Consider the following 8,587-nt stretch of genomic DNA (forward strand, 5'->3'; position numbering starts at 1 on the left):
GTCCTCCCTGAGCTCTGAGCCCCATTCAGTCCGGCCAGCCCCTGCCTACACCGTGCACGTGACCGCTGCCTCCGGGGGAGGAAAGGAGACAAGTCCACGGTGGCAGGCTCCTAACCCTTCTCCAAGTCAGGCTGTTCTGGGGTGCAGGCGCTCCCGGGAGATCATAGGGTGCCTGTATCCCTTCCCTGGGAGGTTGCGTTAACGACCTCAGCTATTCATCTCTCTTCGTAGCCACATGCTATGCTATAGAACTTATTTTTCCAGCTTGATTGGGCTTCATTTAATAGTACAGTTCAACGGGGCGCCTGGATGGGTCAGTCGGTTAAGCATGGCCTCTTGGTCTCAGCTCAGGTCTTGATCTCAGTGTTGTGAGTTGAAGCCCAGCGTGAAACTCACTTAAAAAAAAAAAAAAGTACAGTTTAATGGGTTTTGGTAATTGTATACCAAATTGGTGTCATATCACCAGCACCACAAGCATGATCTAGAGCATTCCAGTCACCCCACAAGTTCCCTCCTGCCCCTTCACAGTTAAGCTTCACCCCCAAACCCAGGCAACCACTGATGTTTTTGCTTCTTCTAGAATTTTATATAAATGAGTATGTACAGTATATAGCCTTTTTTGTGCATTTAAAAAACTATTCTGTTTTCTCCAGGTTTTTTGAGGTGTGATTGACAAATACTCATTGTACATAGTTGAAGTGCATAAGGTGGTGTTTTGATAGACCCACACGTTTTGAAATGGTCATCACAATCAAGCCCATTAACCTGTCCATCATGTCTCCACGTTACCTGTTTTTGTGTGTGGTAAGGGCGCTTGAGATCTGCTCTCTTAGCGAATTTCAAGCACGTAATACAGTCCTGTTAACTACAGTCACCATGCTGTCCCTTAGACCGACCCCTGAGAATGATTTATCTTGTTACTGAAAGTTCATGCCCTTTGACCACCGTACCCCCAAGTCCCACACCCCCCAGCCCCTGGTGGCCACCATTTTACTCTGTTGCCATGAGTTTGACGTTTTTAGATTCCACATACAAGTGAAATCATGCCGTACAGCGGACCGCTGAGCAGCACGAGTTTGAACTGCGCCAGTCCACTTCTACACGGAATTTTTTCCATAAATACAGTATGGCACTGTAAGTGCAGTTTTTCTTCCTTGTGATTTTTTAAAAAAGTTTATTTGAGAGAGAGAGAGAGAGAGAGCGAGCGCACAAGTGGGGGGGAGGGGCAGCGGAAGAAAGAGAAGCAGACTCCCCCCGCTCAGCAGGAAGCCCGATGGGGAACTCAATCCCAGGACTCTGGAATCATGACCTGAGCCTAAAGCAGCCACTTAACCAACTGAACCATCCAGGCACCTCATGATTTTCTTTTTTTTTTTTAAGAACTTATTTGTTTATGTGAGAGAGAGCAGAGCAAGAGAGAGAGCATAAACAGGGCAAGGGGCAGAAGGAGAGGGAGAAGCAGACTCCCTGCTGAGCAGGGACACCCCCCAGCGCCCCGCACCGCCCTGACGCAGAACTCGATCCCAGGACCCTGAGATCATGACCTGAGCCGAAGGCAGATGCTTAACCGACTGAGCCACCCAGGTGCCCCCTTATGATTTTCTTAATAACATTTTATTTTCTCTGGCTTACTTTAAGAATACAACATATAATACATACAACATACAAAATATGTAATCATCGACTGTTTATGTTATCCGTAAGGCTTTTGGTCAGCAGTAGGCTATTGGTAGATAATTTTGGGGAATCAACAGTTATACACAGATTTTCGATTGTGGGGGGGTCAGCACCCCAAACCCCGTGTTGTTCAAGGATCAGCTGTATTTGTCTTTCTGTGTCTGGTTTGTTTCACTAAACATAATGTCCTCTGGACTTATCCACGTTGTCGCAAATGGCAGGATTCCCTTCTTCCTTGTGCCTGAGTAATATTCTGTTGTAAATATATACCACATCTTTATCCATTCATCTGTCAAGGGACATTTAGGTTGTTTCCATGTATTGGCTATTATGAATAATGCTGCGGTGAATGTGGGAGTAGATACCTCTTTAAGACGATGATTTCATTTCCTTGGGATTTATACCCAGAAATATGATTGCTGGATCATAGGGCAGCTCTATTTTTGGTTTTCTGAGGCACCTCCATACTGTCTTCCACAGTGGCTGCACCAGTTTGCATTCCCACCAACAGTGCATGGGGGTTCCTTCTTCTCCACATCCTTGCCAACACCTGTTGTTTCTTATCTTTTGGGGAATAGCCATCCTGACAAATATGAGGTGGTATCTCATTGTGGTTTTGATTTTCATTTCCCTGATGATGAGCGATGTTGAGCATCTTTTCATGTACCTATCGGCCATCTGTGGGTCTTCTTTGGAAAAACATCTTTTCGGGGTTTCTGCCCATTTTAAAAGCAGGTGGTTACTATTTTTTGATATTGGGCCGTATGAGTTCCTTATGTATTTTGAATACCAGCCCCCCGTTGGACAGTCTGCAAATAGTTTCTTTCATTCTGTAAGTTGTCTTTTCTTTGTGTTGATTGTTTACTTTGTGATGTAGAAATATCTGAGTTCATGGATCAGAAGAATTAATATTGTGAAAATGTCCATACTACCAGAAGCGATCTACAGATTCAGTGCAACCCCTATCAAAATTCTAACTGCATTTCCACAGAAATAGAACAAACAATTCTAAAATTCATACGGAACCCCCAAAGACTCTGAATAGCCAAAGCAATCTTGAGAAAGAAGAACAAAGCTGTGGGCATCACATTTCTGATTTCAAATTATATTATAAAGATATAATAATCAACAAAACAGTATGCACCGACCTAAAAACAGACACACAGATCAATAGAACAGAGTAGGGAGCCCAGAAATAAACCCATGCAAATATGGTCAGTTAATCTTTGACAAGGGTGCTGGGAACACACACAGGGAAAGATTGTCTCTTTAATAAATGGTGTCAGGAAGACTGGATATCCACATACAAAAGAATAAAATTGGATTCTTGCCTTGCACCATATACAAAAATCAACTTAAGCAGGATGAAAGACTTAAATATAAGATGTAAAACCAACCGGGGCGCCTGGGTGGCGCAGTCATTAAGCGTCTGCCTTCGGCTCAGGGCGTGATCCCAGCGTTCTGGGATCGAGCCCCACATCAGGCTCCTCCGCTATGAGCCTGCTTCTTCCTCTCCCACTCCCCCTACTCGTGTTCCCTCTCTCGCTGGCTGTCTCTCTCTCTCTGTCGAATAAATAAATAAATAAATAAATAAATAAATAAATAAATAAATAAAATCTTAAAAAAAAAAAAGATGTAAAACCAACCATAAACCCCCCAAGACAAGAATTTGAGTGCAAGAAGCATTTTGGAAGGTGACAGCAGGAAGGGAAGCCCTGGAAGATGGAGTGGGGTGGGGGGGTGCCTTAGAGCCACGCCCTTCCATCCAGGGCTTCTCCTGTGGGCGATGGGTGGAGGGCATGAGCTCCAGATAGCTGAGGACATGAATATGTAGCAGCCGTTTCACCTCCTCCCCTCTCAGTCCCCTTCTGTCCCTGTTGGATCATGGGGAAGCATAAGGATCCTAAGTAGGCGGGAACCTGCTTGAGCCTTAGAGCTCCCAAGGCCCAGTCACCACCCCACTTTGGAGCCCTCTGATGAACCCCACAAGGCTCTGCGGGAGCCTCTCAGGCTCGGGGCAGGGAGGGTTCCAGGCCTGGTCCACACACATCTCTGGGGCTCTACCTCTGCCCCACCTGTCTGCAGCGTGCTGGCACTCAGCGCCTGAGTCTGCTCCCTGAATCCACCTCCTGGTGACCGTGGCTGATAGTTCTTGAGCTAACAAGCATCTACTTTCCTGCGTGGGGCCTTATTTTGGTTTATTTCTTCGAATCGGTTGGAGCTTAGGAGTACCAGGGCTCTCTGTGGAAACCCTGGGCCCTTCTGCTCTGGGATCAGCTGGGTCCCCAGGACGCAGGCTTTATGACCTCTGCTGCTTGGTTACCACCTCCCACGTGAAGCCCCTGCTGACTTGGGGTTCACAGGCGCACTGCAGAGAGCGTGCTGCCAGACAGGGCAGGGCTGGCTGAGTCCGCTGGGCCTTGCACACTCGTCCCTGTGCTAGCATGGTGCCATCATGGGGCATCCTCAGAGCGGGGCTCCCCAGCAGGGCCTGTCGCTGGTAATAACCCAGCAAGAGGGGTTGCCTTCTCTCCTCCTGACCAGGGAGGGCAGAGCCTATGCCCCGGGCGTGTGGCCTGTTCTGGGGGGGCCCTCCCTGCCTCTTGGAAGGCACTCCCCCCGGGTGCCTCAGTTTGGGATGCTGCCTTCCGAAAAGGCAACGTCCTCATTGTCAGAGTTTAGCCTCTCGGATAAACAACACTGGGGTATCTCGAAAATAGTCCCTGCTGGGGAGCAGCAAGACAATTTCCTGTGGAAAACTAAATCGACTTAAATGGGCTGAAGTCACAAGGTGAAAAAGCTATCTCCTTCCCTCTATCTTTCACCCAGCTGATTCGTACAAGGAGAAAGACAGCCTGGAGCTAATGAATCTCTAAGGCCTCTCCAGGATTTCTCCTAATTTTCCTTTTTTTTTTTTTTAAACAACGAAGGTTAGGCCTCAGGCTGCAAATCTTGCCCACTTCATCCTCCTAGTTAGAATTTAACAAACCTTGTTTTGTTTTCATCAAGTTTACTTTTCCAGTTGTTTGTGCATGGTGTGGGCTCCTGGTTTTGCATTTAGGGGACGGATATGAAATTTTCTTTTAATTTATTGTAATTTTTTTTTCTTACCATGAGTCATTAATATATTTTGTAAAAAATAGTGTGGGTTGGGGATTGGCAAACTATGGGCCTGGGTCAAATCCAGTCTGCATCCTGTTTTTGTCAATAAAGTTTTATTGGCACTTAACCATGCCCATCATGTACACATTCGGTTACTCTGACTGCTTAAAGCTTGCACAGCAGAATGGAATAGCTGCAACAGAGACCGTCCAGCCCATGAAGCTTGAAATACAGACTCTCTGGCCCTCTACAGAAGAAATTTACTGATCTCTATTACAGCTGGAACACCCATATAGCAAAAAAATTTACCACCTGATAAGCAAATGATTGACATTTGGAAAATAGTGAAGAAACTAAACATGACTTCCATTGGCAGAGTCTTCAGTAATCATAGAAACTTACCAACCTTCGAGTTGTGTGTGTAGCTATTGACTTTATTACCCTGAGCTACTGCTGTGATGACCTCCTGAGCTGGAATTTGACGTTCCAGGGGAATTGTGGTTAGATGAATTGATGAGATGTTGGAGACAAGGGTGTAAGTGTCCAATTTCTCCCTCTCTTTTCCTGCCTGGTGAGACTTTAATTTTCTTTTCTATCTTAGGGCTCCAGACCCATGCCTTGTTTCCCATTTAGTTCCTGGTAGATTTTAGTGACCTTTTGCTTCCAACAAATTATTTAATTATAGTATCTGCTGCCAATTCACTAAGCACTTATTGAGCTGAAAGCTGAATTAGAGATACAAAAATGAAAGACACCACCTGTCCTCATGGGCAACTCATATTTTATAGAGCTTACCACCACCACTACACTGACTGCCACAGCTTCTGTCACCATCACCACCACCATCACCACCAGCACCAGCACCATCAGTATCATCACCATCACCATCACCACCATCACCATCACCATCACCATCATCACCATCACCACCATCACCATCATCACCATCACCATCATCACCATCATCACCATCATCACCATCACCATCATCACCATCACCACCATCACCACCATCACCATCACCATCATCACCATCACCACCATCACCATCATCACCATCACCATCATCACCATCACCACCATCACCATCATCACCATCACCATCATCACCATCACCACCATCACCATCATCACCATCACCATCATCACCATCACCACCATCACCATCATCACCATCACCATCATCACCATCACCACCATCACCATCATCACCATCACCATCATCACCATCACCACCATCACCATCATCACCATCACCATCATCACCATCACCACCATCACCATCATCACCATCACCATCATCACCATCACCACCATCACCATCATCACCATCACCATCACCACCATCACCACCATCACCATCATCACCATCACCATCACCACCATCACCATCATCATCACCATCACTACCATCACCACCACCATCACCATCACCATCATCACCATCACCTCCACCCCCACCACTATCACACAAATGAGACAACTTTAAATTGCCTCCATGCTTGAAACACCCTAAGGGTGCCACAAGTGGTCTTAGGGATAAGGTTTCTGAAGAACGTTAGAGAACCCCCATCTTGCTATAGCACCAGCCCCCTAATGCAATGTCCACGAGGCTGGAAACAGATAGATCAGGGTTGTCCCCTGCCAGGAAGATCAGTCTTTAATGGCTTTGCTCAAATTTCCACAGGAAAGTGTTTGTGGCTGAGGAAGTTGTATATTTAAATTAGAGTGGTTCATAAATATATTTTCTAAGACTCTGTTTCCTCTTTTATTTATTTGCTTACTCTAACTTAGTCACTTAGAGAAGACCCAAAATTCATTGAGTGAGTCTCTGTCAGCCACCAGGAATAGAAAATGGGTGAGTTGTACTCAGAAAAACACAACCAAGTCTCGGAGGGCTCTCATCATCGAGATGCCAAGACAAACACACTCGTAGCCATTGCCTGGAAGTGGTGGCTTGTGGTTCAATGCCAAAGGGGGAGTAGGGAAAAAGTCAAGAGGGCAACACAGAGAATGATTTCCCTCATCAACATCTGTGCAGAGCATGCCTGTGGCATTGGGCAGAGGACCTACAAACTGCATTACAACCCTTTGAGTAGTTGCCACAAGAATGGAGGTTGACGGAGATCTACAAAACAATGCCTCCATCTCAGAAGCGGAAGCCCTTGGTTAAGCCAAACATATTGGCAAAGACATATCTGGGTGAAAGGTGTAAAGCAAGGAAAGAAGAATCAAAGGCAAACCAAGTGTGAGTGCTCACCTGGGGAAGAGTTGGGGGCAAGGAGGCAGAAGCTGGAGCAGGATCAAACATTGGATGTTGATGGGAGACGCCATAGTTACTGTCCAGTGTGGTAGCTTATGATCCATGCGGTAGTAGCACTTGAAGTGTAGGTGGTTTGATGGAGAAACTGAATTTTTAGTTTAATTTTAATCAATTTAAATTTAAAAGCTGATATTTGACTCTGTTATTAGAAAGCTTTAAGTATGTTTAGATTATCTCTGGTTGGTGAATGTAGCTTTTCAACTGTGTATTTTATGAAATTTACAATTTTTCACAAATTATAAAATTTACAAAATTTACACATTTCCAATAAAAATGTAAAACATCCAAACTGACTTGTGCATAAGTACAAAATGCACATTGGATTTTGAAGACTTAGTACCCCCCTCAAAAAGAAGGTAAAATATCTCATTAAAATAGTTTTTTATTTTGATTGTGTGTTGGGATAATATTTTAGCTATACTGGATTAAACAATGTATTATTAAAATTAACTTCACATGCTCTTTTTACCCTTTCATTTTTTTTTAAGATTTTATTTATTTATTTGACAGGGAGAGACAGCCAGCGAGAGAGGGAACACAAGCAGAGGGAGTGGGAGAGGAAGAAGCAGGCTCCCAGCGGAGGAGCCTGATGTGGGGCTCGATCCCGTAATGCCGGGATCACGCCCTGAGCCGAAGGCAGATGCTTAATGACTGTACCACCCAGGCGCCCCTTTACCCTTTCATTTTTTAAAAAGATTTTATTTATTTGACACAGAGAGAGGGAGAGCACAAACAGGGGGAGGGGCAGAGGGAGAGGGAGAAGCAGACTCCCCGCTGAGCAGGGAGCCTGACACAGGGCTCGATCCCAAGTCCCTGGGATCATGAGCTGAGCCAAAGGCAGACGCTGAACCGACTGAGCCACCCGGGCGCCCCTATCCTTTTAATGTGATGAGTAGAAAATACAAAATTACACATGCAGCTCGCATTTGATTTTCCTGGACGGTGCTGCCACAGTTAGTCAGAAGCCAGCAGACACTGCAGGACCCCCAGAGCGTCTGTTGACTCTGGTCAACTGTCTGGGTGCCCTCTGTCCTCTGCCCACTCCCCAGCCACACCTCAGGAGTAAATGTTTGCCAAGAAGCTGTTGTTCACCCAGAGAGGAAGTATGGTATAATTAGAAAAATGAATCACAGGTTAGACATTTTACAGCTCACAGTGTTATCACTGACTCTGGAACATTCCACAGTCTCAATTCAAGTAGTTTGCTGGGAATTTTGACTTAGATCGCCAAAGTAATTGGACAGGCCTCAAAGTAATTGGGTCTGACTTCTCAAGACCCCACAAGTCCTGTGCCCTGAAAATGCTGGACTCTGTTGATTGCAGGGAGATTTTGGAGTTCAAGATACATCACAATGCAATGTCTCTGTAAATCTAAATTAAATCTAAAATTATTTCAAATTAAAAAGTTCATCAGGGACCCCTGGGTGGCTCAGTTGGTGAAGCAGCTGCCTACAGCTCAGGAGCCTGGGATTGAGCCCGCATCAG

This window comes from Ursus maritimus, unplaced genomic scaffold, assembly GCF_017311325.1.
Source record: "Ursus maritimus isolate PB19 unplaced genomic scaffold, ASM1731132v1 scaffold_33, whole genome shotgun sequence".
NCBI classification, from domain to species: domain Eukaryota; kingdom Metazoa; phylum Chordata; class Mammalia; order Carnivora; family Ursidae; genus Ursus; species Ursus maritimus.